This window comes from Trachypithecus francoisi, unplaced genomic scaffold (genome assembly GCF_009764315.1).
Source record: "Trachypithecus francoisi isolate TF-2019V2 unplaced genomic scaffold, Tfra_2.0 Lachesis_group19, whole genome shotgun sequence".
In the NCBI taxonomy this organism is placed as follows: domain Eukaryota; kingdom Metazoa; phylum Chordata; class Mammalia; order Primates; family Cercopithecidae; genus Trachypithecus; species Trachypithecus francoisi.
Window position 1 is genome coordinate 10161618 of NW_022681464.1, and position 14768 is coordinate 10176385.

General features: G+C 42.6%; 1 long non-coding RNA gene across 1 annotated transcript; it reads left to right on the forward strand.

Annotated features, from left to right (window-relative positions):
- LOC117063953 lies at window positions 1-12838 on the forward strand. Its single transcript, XR_004429178.1, has 3 exons — window positions 1-115; window positions 9888-10025; window positions 12290-12838. It is a non-coding gene; the product is annotated as an uncharacterized LOC117063953 (long non-coding RNA).
- The last annotated feature ends 1930 nt before the right edge of the window (window positions 12839-14768 follow it).

A 14768-nucleotide genomic window follows, 5' to 3' on the forward strand; every position in this document is an offset into this window, starting at 1 on the left:
GTGTGTACACTTTAGCCACAGCAAGAGCAAGATCAGAGAGAAATAAGGACTTATGACCCTTAGACCAGGAGACAGGAAGCGATGGTTCTGGAAGGGGCTCTGTTACTAACTTTGGGTAAGTCAGCTGAATCCTTGATCCTGAGCTTCAGAACCTGCAAAATAGGTCCACTTCTCTCTGTCTTACCTAATTCCAGTGGTGTGGGAAGCATCATGAGAACACGGTCTTTGATGGGGAAAATTACTCTGAATCTACTAGGCTGATTAAGCCACAACCAATCAGCAGGTGAGGTACTGGAGAGATTTATTTTCAAGTCATTAGCAAAGGTAGGCAAGAAGAGAGGGGCACCAGTCTCTCTCTACTATCAATAGAGTCTGCCCACCTCTGTAATTAAGCATTTTAACTGCAGTTGCCAAGAAAGAGTATGTGGAGCTTTGCATAAGGTGAAAAAGTAGAGATTGTGTCTGAGAACTGAATAATAGGAATGTGTTTTGACGAGATTAAAGCTTAATAGAGTAGTCAAAATTCCTGAAGAGGCAGAAAAGCATTAAGACAGGAGGGTTACAATGGCAAACAGAAAAGGGAAGGAGGAAAAATAAGAATCAGACATTGAGTTGGTCAGGTTGGTGTGATTTGTTAAGCATTTGGCTGGGGAGGGATGTGGCAGTGCTGAAGGGAAACTTGCTCAGTAAGTGCAGAGCGTGGGATGACCCCATTTTGGTTAATGTACATAACATGGAGAGACCCCTTGTAGAGCTTGTTCCCTGAAGCCCACCATAGCCTGTTCCCTAATCTCACAAAGCCTGCCTCTAAGTAAAAATCCCAGGGCTTAGACAAGGGCCCTAAAATCCTAAAAACGTACAACACTCACAAACACTATCACTCCCCTGCATCATCAGTCTGACCTAAAAGAACCATGTTTGCCACAATCAACATTAATTACACATTTAATTAACTCTCACTTTATTTCCTTTTTAGAATTCCAACGGGCTCTGGGAAAGACTTTCCATGGACCACATCTCTGGAAAGAGCTGCCCATGGAACTTTAAAATGATGCCTTCTTCTTGTGATAAATTTCCCTGTAGCAAGCAGAAGAAGCATTACAAAAGGAAAGATTTTATTGATCATTCTTTAAAAAAAAATCCCAGAAATAGGACACATAGGACACACAGGTCCTTATAAGAATCTTGTGGTTTGGAAGAAGCACCACCTAGAAAATCCAGGATCCTGGGTCTGAATTCTGGGTCTAATGTTGATTCATGATGCAACATTGAATGTGTCAGTTAACTTCTTTATGTTTCAGTTCTCCTATCTACAAAGTGACTGTAAGGTAAACTTTGTTACATTGACTAGATGCGCTCTCACAGAATGTTTCTTGGAGCATAATCTTACCATTCCCAGTGACTGCAGAGGTCCAGAGCTGTTCTTTTGCTTTATGAATGTTAAATAATGAATTAGGGTACTTTTCAGCTTGATCACTCTAGCATCTCATGGTGCAATATTGTTACCCATATTTATGATATATGAGGATACAGTGACCCTTGTCCGTAACACAAATCCTAGACATGGAACTGTTCCTATGGAAATGAGATGTATTTTATGATCTTCCAGTTCTGCTGAGTCCAACCAAACACCTACAGCATGCCAGGTGCTCTGCTAGGCTCTGGGGTACCAGGATGAGATGCATAGACCCTGACCTGGAGGAGCTTATGTTTTCACGGAGGCAGCTTAATCTCTAAACAACTAACTTTAGTACAAGATGATATGTGAAACAATAGACTATCAGAGAGTTTCTCAAAGATTTTGCCCCAAGGATCAACTGCATTTGGAAACAAGTAGCGAGTTTGTTAAACAACCCCCCCCCTAACCTTCCCATATCTGAATCTCTCATGGTGGAATTTGGGAATCTGCCTGTTTCACAAGTCTTCCAGCATCTTCTGCCGCACACTAAAGTCACTATGGGAAAAGTTAACTATGGGAACTCACAGACAGATGCCATGGAATCCCGCCTTTAGGGACCATTTATTTGAGTTCTATGCTCCTCTAAGCCCTGTGAAATATCCAATAACATTTACTGTCGAATCCATTACCTCTAGGAGCTTATGCTTTTCTCAAGAGCCATAAAACCAGGATATCACATTCAAGGATAAGAGGAAGAAATCAGAGTTGGAGCTCATGTCCCATGATGTTCTTGCTCTAGCCAAGACTTGCGGGCTTCCTCCTTCATAATTATTTTTCCCCCAGGGCAGAGGTCACTTGCCCCACCATGGGATGATGGTAACTCTGCCCAAGACTCTTGGATCACTCTGATCCTGGGGAGGTGTTGAGCAACCTTTCAGGAATCCCTTGTCACTGCCAGTCCTGCTCTGACTGGGTAATTCATTATCAGATCTTGGCTGTGTTCTGGGTACTCTAAAACCAACTTTATCCTTGCCCAGTGTCCCGGCACCTCTATGGCCCTTGCTCTTCTGCATCTTTGCAGGGACATGCCCTCCACCTGCACCCCATTCAATAGAGACAACGACACTTCTCTACCTGACAATGCAGCCTTATGTAGGTGGGAGATGAAGCAATTACAAAAACATTGCATTGGAACTACATAGCAACTTACACATTTTCCAGAGAGATACTATTATGTTCAATTTATTGCTATGTTTTAAGGACTCAGTTCACAAAGATGGCAAGTGGATGATTCAAGTCTCAGATTGGCTCTGACTCACTCATAGTTTGTGGCCCTCATCATAATCACAGGTCCCTTAAAGGGGAGTGTTAATGGACAGGACACAAGTAGAGAGTCACTCTCTTTTCCTGGCTCATCTTTGGTGAGCCAGTTTGCCAGAGTGAAAACAGTCTGGCATTTGAAGTCTTCTGTGTTCATTATTCTGTGTGTGATCTTGGGCAAGTTGTAGCCTTTTTGACCCTCAGGTTCTTTGCTGGTAAAACGGGACAATACACACATACTAGAGGTCACTGTTGAGTGAACCGAATGAAATAATATAGGTAATGTCCTTAGCTCAGTAATGTTAGCTTCTCTCCCATTTCCTTTTTTCCTGCCCTTGTATGTGGAGCCCCAGACACTTGTCTTTCCTCACCCCTGCAAAGCAGGTCCTTTTGAGAAATACTTTTTGCTATGTTATCTGACAGTGACCAGGCTTGTTCTCACAAGACAATAGCTGATCCCTTCCTTCTCATAGTGCTAAAAAATCCCATCTCTTCCCAAAACCAGATAGAACCTGGTGAAAAGGGAGAGATGGGTCGACTTTAACTTTGCTGGTCTGTTTGCATCTGCCCCTGACCTTTATATTCTGAACCTTGGTTGGATGCAGTGAAGAAAAGAAGGGACTAGGAACAAGGAATGTGCAATGGTTCTGGCCACCATGCTCTTTCTTGAGGAACTGGAAACCTGCTAGAGGTTACTAACACTCATGCATCAGGATAAGGGCAGGATTTCAAGTCAAGGATTTCAAGAAAGTATTTTATAGCAACCCAGCATGCCAGAGAGACACCAGCACTCCTTGGGGTGGGTTCCAATATAGGCCAAGTGACCAGGAGGAGTGATTATTTCTACAAAGGGTAATTTTTCTTGTACATTGTATTCTTTCTCTCCATGCCCTCTTTGAAAAAACAATAAGTAGCAAATTATTATCAATTTATTTGCTGCTTCTTATAATTACATTATCCATGATTAACTCACTGGAGTCTAATTTGACTCTAGAGTTATTTTGTAGGAATGCTCCATTATCAGGCACGGTGGGACTCTTGTGAGAGCAGGCTCACTCTGTTTGGCTCACGGAGTTCAATTAATGCACGTGGAGAGGGACAAAGAAGAGGATGAGAAATGGCAGGCGTCCCAGTCTTGCTGAGTTGTAAAGTCCCTCCACATTTATTATTTCATTTGATACTCAGACTAGCTCTACGAGGTAGCTAGGAGACCTGTGATCATCTCTGGTCTACAAACTGGAACATGGACCCAAGTCAAATCACAATGTGGTGCCCAAGATGGGATTAAAACCCAATGTTGACAACCTCCTGGCTCCTCTTCCCCAACACACTGCAGCTCCAAGGATATTGATCAATGATTTTGATAGTGATCATTTCTGTAATACTTAGAAGTTTACAAAATATTTCAAATTCCTGGTCTTATTTAATCTTTACAACAAACTCGGGAGGCAGAGAAGAAATTATAATACCCATTTTTATAGAGGAGATAACTTTGTTTTAGAGATGTGAATTGCCCAAGATCATACAGCCTTTAGGGTGTGAAAACTGCATGAGAATCCTGAGATCAGCCTTCTGATAAAATGTTTTATTCTAATATAGCACCTCTGAAAGTCAAGGACTCACCAGAAATGTGTGGTTTAAGTGTAGTATGGATCGGCCACATGATATCATAGTCACATTTTGTAAAAACAGCTATTTTCTGTGACAGAGGCTCTTCTTAATTTAGGGACCTTTTGAGATGATGTTTACATATGTATATACATATGTGTGTATATGAATATGTGTCAATAAAATGATATTTTGGGGAGACTCTAAAATTGCCATCAGAGTCTCAAAGGGGTGTGTGACCCGAAAACAACCGGTGAGTTTGCTGATTCTCATCTCTTCTCCACCAGTGAAAAATTAAGGTGGTGGTGTTGGTGTTTGGGACTGGGAAGAAGACGAGAAGGCTTTAGAGAAGACAAGGGGGACAGAGTCATGCAGGCCAAATGAGGCAAAACTTTTAAGGGGCTGGGTCCAAGTAATGGTTACAGTGACAGAACTGCCGAGGCTGAAGGCTTAAACAAGTTGTCACATTCTCTAACTTCTCAGCAGTTAGAGAAGTTTCTGTGGAGTTGTGGGAACAGAAAGCTGACTGTGGGTGTTAAAGAAGGTGGAGAGGAGGAAGGAGAGACAGTGAGTGTGGAAACCTTTCTTTACAATCTGGCAATTAAGGAAAGTGGAGAGATGGAATGCCAGCTTGGAGGGGAAAGCAGGACCAAGGAAAGTTCTCTCTCTCTTTTTTTTCTTTCCCTTAAAATGGGAGGAAGACTCTAATTGAAAGGGAGAGACCAGCTGAGGGAGAAGGAGCCTAATTAGAAGACAGGAGGAGATGAATCCTGAGCCGAGATGGAGGTTAACTTCAGAGCAGATCTGAGAGTCTCCTGGAGCAGAAGTGGAGATGGGAGGGAGAGGTGAAGATACAGAGGGAGTGTGAGCTTCTTGCTTGATTCCTGCCAATTTCATCTATCATAGAACTTACGGCGTTGCAGCAAACGGCAAGCGACACCAGCCAACCAGGCTGCTTCCTGTCACCCTGGGCACAAAACTTCCTGGCTCCGGGCATCCGGCAGCTTCTCGCTGCCCTTCCCTGTCTGTTCTGCATTCTTATTTCCCAGCTTCAGGCACTGACCCTGTCAGGTGCTTCTTCTTGAGCTCTCAGCCTCACATAACTCTTCTGGGGGTGATTTCAGTAGTAAAATACAGAAATATGTTCCCGGGAAGTATGTACCTGGGAAATTGTTTTCTTTGTTGTTGATTTATTTGATTGCTAAATCTTTTTTAAAAGCTTACACTACACAATGTAAAGATATATTGCATTATAGTTATGAAATAGGTTATATTTGTCACTTTCTGTTTTTCAAGTTTTTTTTCTGGTCCTTAGATGGGAATAAACTTCCATATTGTTTCTAAGGCATGATCAGAGTCTTCCTCTTATTTTACTTTTAGTGGCTTTCCCAGAAACGTAAACTCCTAAGTCTATGAACGAAACATTTTCAATGAAATCTTGAAGAATGTCTAAAGGCTTTCCCCTTACTCTCCTCCTGCAATTATCCAAGTGTTATATTTCTGATAGAAGGTATTCAGAAGGCATTCATAGGCAGAATCAGATAGCAAGGACAGCTTCCTTAAGCTCCTGAGTCATTGGGCCATTTTCGCTGGGGACAGATTCGTCACGAAAAAAATCCTCTCTGCTTGCCAAGCTAGTTAGTGGCCACCCCATTCTACTTGTGAAATTGCCCCATGGCAAGACTGTGGCAGTTTCGGGGCTTACTTTTGAATCCTCCCTTCTCAATGGGAACACCATGCCTACTGGTTTTTCTTTGTCTCTAATGTGCTCATTGTCAGCCTCCTGCTGCACTGTGGGTACAAGCAAGGCACACATCAAGGTTGGAATGGATTTTGTTGGAAAGCTCAAAGCCAGGTGTCAACAGAGAGGCTTTGTCTGGCCACCTTTGAAAAACAAAATCTATTCTCTTGCCCCACTGCTCTCTGTTTCCCTTGCCTTGTTTTATTATTTTGCATAGGACATAGGGTGTATTGCCCTCTGCTTGAAAGATTGTATGTGTGTCTCTTCAATAGAATATGACCCCCACACAGGATAAGAAACGTTTTCTATTCTGAACCTGCTGTATCCTCACTGGCCTAACACAGTGCCTGGTGCCTGGGAGGGGATCAATACACAGTTGTTGAATTAACTGTTGAATGACTGTGGCTATCAGGTTCATGCTTGCAAGAGTCCATGAAGCAGTATAGTGAGGAAAGAGCCAAATTGGGAACTAAGAAGTCCAGCAATCACTTTCTGCCTCAGTCATCAGCTAGTGTGTGTGTATTTATATATACACATATAGAAACTCGCATATATATGGGAGTTTATTAGAGAGAATGGGCTTCACACTATTACAAGGCAAAGTCACACAATAGGCTGTCTGCAAGCTAGGGAAGAGAGAAGCTGGTAGTGGCTCAGTCTGAGTCAGAAAGCCTTAATCCAGGGAACCTGACAGTGCAGACTTCAGTCTGTGACCAAAGGCTTGAGAGCCTCTGGCAAGCCACTAGTGCCAGTTCCAGAGTCCATAAGCCAAAGAACCTGGAGTCTAATGTCCAAGGGCAGAAGGAGTAGGAAGAAGTCTCCAGCATGGGAGAAAGAAGGCAGCCAGAAGACCCATCAAGCAGTTATCCCACCTTCCTTTGTTTTTTTTTTTTTTGAGACGGAGTCTTGCTCTTGTCGCTCAGGCTGTAGTGCAGTGGCGCAATCTCCGCTCACTGCAACCTCTACCTCCTGGGTTCAAGCAATTCTCCTGCCTCAGCCTCTGGAGTAGCTGGGTTTACAGGCACCTGCCACCATGCCTGGCTAATTTTTGTATTTTTGCTAGAGATAGGGTTTCACCATGTTTGCCAGGCTGGCCTCGAACTCCTGACCTCAAGTGATTCGCCTGCCTCAGCCTCCCAAAGTGTTGGGATTACAGGAGTGAGCCACTGCACCCAGCCAAGGTTATCCTACCTTCTTCTGCTTGCTTTGTTCTAGCTACTCTGGCAGCCAATTGGATGGTGCCCACCCACACTGACAGTGGGTCTTCCTCTCCCAGTCCACTGACTCAGATGTCAATCTCCTCTGGCAACATCCTCACAGACACACCCAGGAACAATACTTTACCAGCTATCCTTCAATCCAATCAAGTTGACACCTAATGTTAACCATCACACTTGGAAATGTTACTTCTCTGAATTTCAGACCCTTTTGTATAAGGATAATACTTCTTTCATAGGAGGGTTGTGAGCACTGAATGAAATTAAGTGTGTTAAGAATTGTTCACATTTGCCACTACTATTAGGGATCAAGTTGCCGTTGGTAATGGGAATCATCTCTTCTCATTCTTCTTTCTCACTTAAACTGTCTGGTTTGTAAACAGATTATCACATTAATAGGCATGAAGAATTGCCCCCAGCAAACTGGTGTTGCCACACGGAGCTTCTTGAGGCCTTTCTTCACACGAATTGCTAAAGTGCCTTTGGGTGGTCTTCAAAATTTCAGCAAGCAGGTCAGACCTGGGAGCTGGGACGTGTCAAGGTACTGGGATAGCAGCACTTTGTCTCATGGCATAGGCATTCCGTGTTCTTTCCAGTCTTTTCTCTGTGCTCTGGGCTGCTACATTGCAGATACTAATTATTTAACCAGTTCAGCCCCAAATTTAACTGGCTTCTCTTAAGTGCCATTACATATTAAGTGACCTAAATCCCTCAAAAAATGGAGCCAAGTTATCAGTAAGTATACTTTTCCCAGGGTGTCATGGAGAGGACTAGGGAAGAAGGGGGCTAACACAGGCAATGACTCACTTCAGTAAGAAGGCAAGAGGACCCTGTCTCAGTAGAAATGCACATTGATATAATCCCAAGGTTGAAGCAAGACTCAGTCTTGGATTTAATCACCACTCCTCTGATCTGTCCTCAAGGCTCAACCCCTCACCTTGCTTTGTAGGATCACCAGGTGGCTGGGTGGCATTTTGAGGTCTATAGTGCTGACTGGGGACCAGTCAAGTGAAATTTATGTCCTAGAGTTTAATTTAAAATAGAAATATGCCACCAGGATCTTATAAACAAGGCTTTGAGGCCCCAGCCATTGTGTTTTGTTTGTTTGCTTGTTTTTGTTTTGTTTTTATTTCCTATTTTTCTGCTTTGGACAAACTTTCTTCCTCCATCCACATGCCCAGGTTTTTTTTTGTTGTTGTTATTATTACTTTTATCCCTCCTTCCACTGTCTGTCCTTTCTTTCTTCTCCTCCTGCATCCAAATTCACTCATGCATTTGCCAAATATTGACTGAGAGGTAGGGACAAGAGAGAGAGAATCAGACAGGATGCAGCATATGCAGAGATCCACAATTTAGGGGATCTCAGTGAGGAAATATGAAGCTGGGAGGAAAGCAGTGGCCAGACACTGAACAACCTGGTTTTCTATTTAATGAGTTTTTTTTTTTTTTGAGACGGAGTCTCGCTCTGTCTCCCGGGCTGGAGTGCAGTGGCCAGATCTCAGCTCACTGCAAGTTCCACCTCCTGGGTTTACGCCATTCTCCTGCCTCAGCCTCCCGAGTAGCTGGGACTGCAGGCGCCTGCCACCTCGCCCGGCTAGTTTTTCTTTTGTATTTTTTAGTAGAGATGGGATTTCACCTTGTTAGCCAGGATGGTCTCGATCTCCTGACCTTGTGATCCGCCCGTCTCGGCCTCCCAAAGTGCTGGGATTACAGGCTTGAGCCACCGCGCCCGGCTTTATGAGTTTTGACTCTATCCCAAAACTTATATTATGGAGATCCATTAAGAAAGGGTGTGTGTATAAGGCTTCCTTATACCAAGAATGGGCTAGAAGGTGGTGGCTTGAAACAAAGTGTAGACTAACAGAGGGGAGTGGACAGACTGAAGAGAGGTGAAGGAGATAGGAACAGCAGGGCATAGTGACTGTCTCAATGATGGTGTGGAGGGAGAAAGAGGAGTCAAAGATGACTACCAGGCTGGGTGCAGTGGCTCACGCCTGTAATCCCAGCACTTTGAGAGGCCAAGGCAGGCGGATCAACCTGAGGTCAGGAGTTTGAGATCAGCCTGCCCAACATGGTGAGACCCTGAACCTGAGGTCAGGAGTTTGAGATCAGCCTGCCCAACATGGTGAGACCCTGTCTCTACTAAAAAAAAAAAAAAATTTGCAGGCAGAGCTTGCAGTGAGCTGAGATCCGGCCACTGCACTCCAGCCTGGGTGACAGAGCGAGACTCCGTCTCAAAAAAAAAAAAAAAAAATTTGCTGGGCATGGTGGCATATGCCTGTGGTCCCAGCTACTTGGGAGGCTGAGGCAGTAGAATCACTTGAACCCAGGAGGTGGAGGTTGCCATGAGTCGAGATTGCAACACTGCACTCCAGCCTGGGTGACAGAGTGAGAAAAAAATAAAAGATGACTATCAAGTTTTGGTTTGATCACAAGGGTGGATGGTGTTGCTGATAACAGAGAAGCAGCAGCAGCACTTCTTGTTTCTTGTCAGAGTTGATGATGAGTGACTATGGACATGATGAAGAATAACCTGAGTTGTGGAAGGGACCATGAATGTACAGTAGGCACTAATTTGGGGAATTTGTGATTTCTCCTGTAGAGTTCAACTGTCCAGATAGAAAGGTGGACATGGAAAAATTGGGCTTTGTAAACAGTCACCCAATTCTTGCCTTCCTGGTCCCTGGATCACCCTTCCTATACCACTACTCTGGAGAAAGAAGTACAGGACACTAACAAGGTACAACTACTTTCTACCCTGCCAGGACTTGACTTAAAAGATGACCATGCACAGAACGTTGCCCAAGATGCTTGCCTTTCCTCTTTGCAGACCTGATTTGGCAGGAATGTAGTCTTCCATTTAGGTGATTAAGGATGTGGCTTGATGTTTCTATTTAGTCCTTATGCAGTGGCCTTCATGAGCCAGGTCAAATCTCATGAAAGTTTCAAGTGAAAAGCAGTTGTTCCTTGCCCACTGAACTCAAATATTTTATCATAAGTCTTCACTAAATGCCTAATGTATGCAGCGAAAAAATAAATATAAGTCACAGAAAAACATTTAAAAAAAATGTTCAGAATCCATAACTAAAAAACTAGCATAAAGCAAATCAAAGAAGGTAATTTTGGCCTAGGAGTTAGAGGACTAGAATTATTCAGGCCATGTGGCTTAAATGCTTATAGAATAGTGGTTTCTGGCACAGTCTCTCGAGTCAGAATGCCTCATTCAAATCCTGGGTCTTTCATTGACTACCTATGCAACTTTGGGTTATCACAAAGTTTAATTAATATACATAAAACACTCACACCAGTATTTCACACAGAGGGTAAGTGTTAGCTAATGCTGTTGTTATTATTGGTGTTGCTATTATGAGCTATAAAACATGAACAATTGGCCGGGCGTGGTGGCTCAAGCCTGTAATCCCAGCACTTTGGGAGGCCGAGACAGGCGGATCACGAGGTCAGGAGATCGAGACCATCCTGGCTAACAGGTGAAACCCCGTCTCTACTAAAAATACAAAAAAACTAGCCGGGCGAGGTGGCGGGCGCCTGCAGTCCCAGCTACTCGGGAGGCTGAGGCAGGAGAATGGCGTAAACCTGGGAGACGGAGCTTGCAGTGAGCTGAGATCCGGCCACTGCACTCCAGTCTGGGCGACAGAGCGAGACTCCGCCTAAAAAAAAAAAAAAAAAAAAAAAAACATGAACAATTGAATTCTATCTTTGGGAAGCAATGTCTTTATTCATAAAATGAGGGCAAGATACTATCTTTTCTAACTATGTTCTGAAATGACTTGGGGCTCCTCTGCCCCATCCCATTCTACATTTTGTTCATTTTATCCATCATCTTGGGGTTTCATATATGGTTTTACTTGCAGAAAGGGCTCTAAAAAACAAGTTGCAAATCACTAGGCCAGATGGTATAAAGTCTGTCTTCAACGACAGTTTTGATTCTCTGAGTGAAAAAAATGCTCTTGACAATGGACAGTGGGATGAAGTGGTCTCAGAGGAGGTGGCATCATACTGGGGGAGCTTCTTGGAAGAAGTGAGTTGGAAAGTTAAAATCTGGGTGTTTCTAGCAGTTGGTAAACCTGGAAGAGAAGTTGTAATTCCCAAAGAGAGGTGAGTGTGCAACACAGATAAAGAACCAAAACTATGCAGGGAGAAAAAGTTTCAAAGACCCAAATCCCTGCAGTCAGGGAGAGAGAATGAGTAGACAAAGGCTTCAAGATAATTGTCGCAAATTGAAGTTTGATTAAAGTTTGAAGCAATGAACAAGGTGAGAAAAGATGATTGGCTCTATTGAGGAAAGCAGCACCTCACCTATCCTCTTTTTTGCATGGACAGGAAAGCAATGTTTAGAGGAAGAAAGCCCTTGTACGTGGGCACACAATTAGTCACCAACCCTGGTAGCCATTATTAGCTGCGAACCAACTAGCCATTCTCCCTTTTTCCTTAGCAATAGCTAACTTTTTAGCTAGGTACATTGCTGATTGAATTAAAGAAAACATTTCTGATATGGCTTGGCTCTGTGTCCCCACCCAAATCTAATCTTGAATTGTAATCCCTACATGTGGAGTGAGGGAAGTGATTGGATTACGGGGGCAGTTTCTCCCATGCTGTTTTTGCGATAGTGAATTCTCATGAGATCTGATGGTTTTATAAATGGTAGTTTTCCCTGCACTGACACATGCTCTCTCTCACTTGCTGCCATGTACAACATACCTGCTTCCCCTTCCACCATGATTGTAAGTTTCGTGAGGCCTCACCAGCCATGCGGAACTGTGAGTCAATTAAACCTCCTTTGTTTATAAATTACGCAGTCTCAAGTATGTCTTTATAGCAGTGTGAAAACAAAGTAATACAATTTCCTAGCCTCCTTTGGCATTAGGGATCATCCAAAAATGTCCATGCAAGTTAAGGGACTCCAGGAAAGAAGTTTTAGAGGGGTATAGTCAGCCAGTAGGGACCATTTTGCCCTCCTCACCGTCACTTCTTGTGTCTCACCAGGATGGCTTGGAGTTGCAGTGGTCACCTCAGATCTTAAGGTCACTTTGGAGATGGAACCCATGTGACTAGGAATGGCAGAACAGAAAGGTGGAAGGAGCTTGAGTCCTGGGGATGTGGCATAGCCACCATCCTAGCCCCTTACCGCCTACCTCTGGACTTCCTTTAAGTTGAGAGAAACGTGTTCCTACCATATTTAAGCCATTTGTTATTCTAAACCCCATTCCTACTCCTGGAATGCCCCGGCAGAGCTGGTACTGGCTGGGCCCCCAGTAGTCTGTGGTGACCTTGCTCAGCAGTGCTCTTTCCACAAATGATCCCACTACTATCATGTGTGGAACTATCTTGGTGTGGGTGTGTGCATGAGCAGACATCCACAGCCAAGTAATTTTCAAAGCTGTCAGCTCTGCTCTCCTGCAGCCTCCTGCTCCCCACTGCCTTCTCATTTCCACCAGAGGAAAGTGAGGCTGCTGGTGAGGAGCTTTTTCTTTTCCTTTTCTCCTTTTCTCCTTTTCTGAATTGTTTGCCATATTAATCTCTCAATATCCACTGCCCAGAATATTATTATGCTAATATTTCTCTGATTATTTTTATTTTTATTTGTAATTAAAGAAATAAAACACTATAGGTACAATCGCATCCTTTTTATCCTCTCTGTGAGCCTATTCTACTCCTTCTTCCAAAAAAGCATTCTCTTGAACTTGCATGCATTCTGTTTTTATGCTTTTATTATGCATATGTCTGAATCCATATTTGATTGATAACATTGTTTTATGTTTTAAATATGTGTGTAAATGGTATATTAATGTGGTTTGATTTTTTACACAGACCTTGGATTTTTTCAAGATCATCCTTCTTGGTGCCTGCGTCTAGCTTACGGGAACTCACTGCTGTGCCTGTACAGTGTTTTCCCATCGCTCTATGGATGAACATTTAAACTGTTTTCCAATTTTCAATATTGTAAATAATGCAATAATAAACATCCTCTTACCTGTCCTATTACACACAGGAGTAAGAATTTTTCTAGCGATTATATTTAGACATAAAACTAGTTGTCAAAGGGTATGTATATCCTTACTTTTACAAGGTATTTCTAAATTGCCCTCTAAAGAGATAAAAACAATTTGCACTTCCTCTAGGATGGCAGTACCCATTTCCCATAAAAACTTGGCATTGCTGAACCTTTCAATTTTTGACAGTTGAATAGGTGTGAAATGCTATCTATGTGCTTTTTAATGGGCATTTCCCTGATTATTAATGAGGTAGGGCATCTTTTCATATTTTTATAGACCATTTTGATTTCCATTTCTGTGAACTGTTTGCTTTTATATTTTGTTTTTCTGTTGGGCTGTTTGTCTTTTACTTATAGTTGTCCCCATCTGACCCCCTATCCCATATACACGTATTTTCAGAGATTAAACCTGCTTAGGTCACATACATTGCAAACTTCTCCTCCAAATCTCTCACCTTTTAGTTTTGTTTACGGTGACTTTGTTCCTACAAGACTATAAATTTGGTCTTAAATTTTAACACAGTCAAATTTATTGATCTTTTTCTTTACTTTTGTGTTAAAAATTTTTCTTAATCAGATATTATAAAACTATCTTCCTGAATATTCTTTGAATAGTTTAAAAGATAATTTTTTACTTTAACTTTTAATCTATCTGGAATTTATTTGCAATATTTTGTGTTATTTTGCATAGGAAATTGAGCTCTGTTAATTTTCCAATATGAAGAGCCAATTTCTGTGACACTGTGTATACAACAGTCCGTTCCTTCCCTACTTAGTTGTAATCACCCCATCATGTAATGGTTTTCCAAAATGTCTGGGTCTTTTTCTAGACTTTCTAGTTTATTCTACTGGTCTCTCTATCCCTATACCTCTCTTGCACAATTTTATCCTGTGCTTTGATGTCTGCAGTGTAAACTCATCTTCTTCATAGTCTTTTTCAAATTTCTTTGGACTGTTCTTGGCCCTTTGGCTTTGAGATGAATTTTGATTAATCTTTTAATAAAATGCTTCCCTCCTACCTCATTCAACACATACTTCTCTCCCATCTCATTCCTATTCTGAAGGCTACTGTCCTCAAAGATCTAGGCTCCAGCTTTGAATCAGTCACCAAATGCCCGTCTATTCTTGTGCAATCCCCTAATCTCTCTGGGTTTCAGTTTCCTCACCTGTCAGGTCTGCTTTGCCTATATCACAGGATTGCTGAGCTGATCAAATGAGATAAAGATGAGAGATGCTTTGAACAGTTCAAAATGCCAAGTTAAAGAGTTAAAAACAATAATCTCTAGATGGTCTGAGACAAAATGTGAAATTCAGATTATTTCTCCCCCAGCTTTTTCTACCCTTTGTGACACTCCTTTCTGTCAAACTGCCAGTGTTGTGAGATGCAAAGGTCTTCTGTTCAGGGTAGAATTATCATGATGATGTGCTGGGGACAGCTGGGATTTATATGCCCTGGGTCCCATTTCGGAC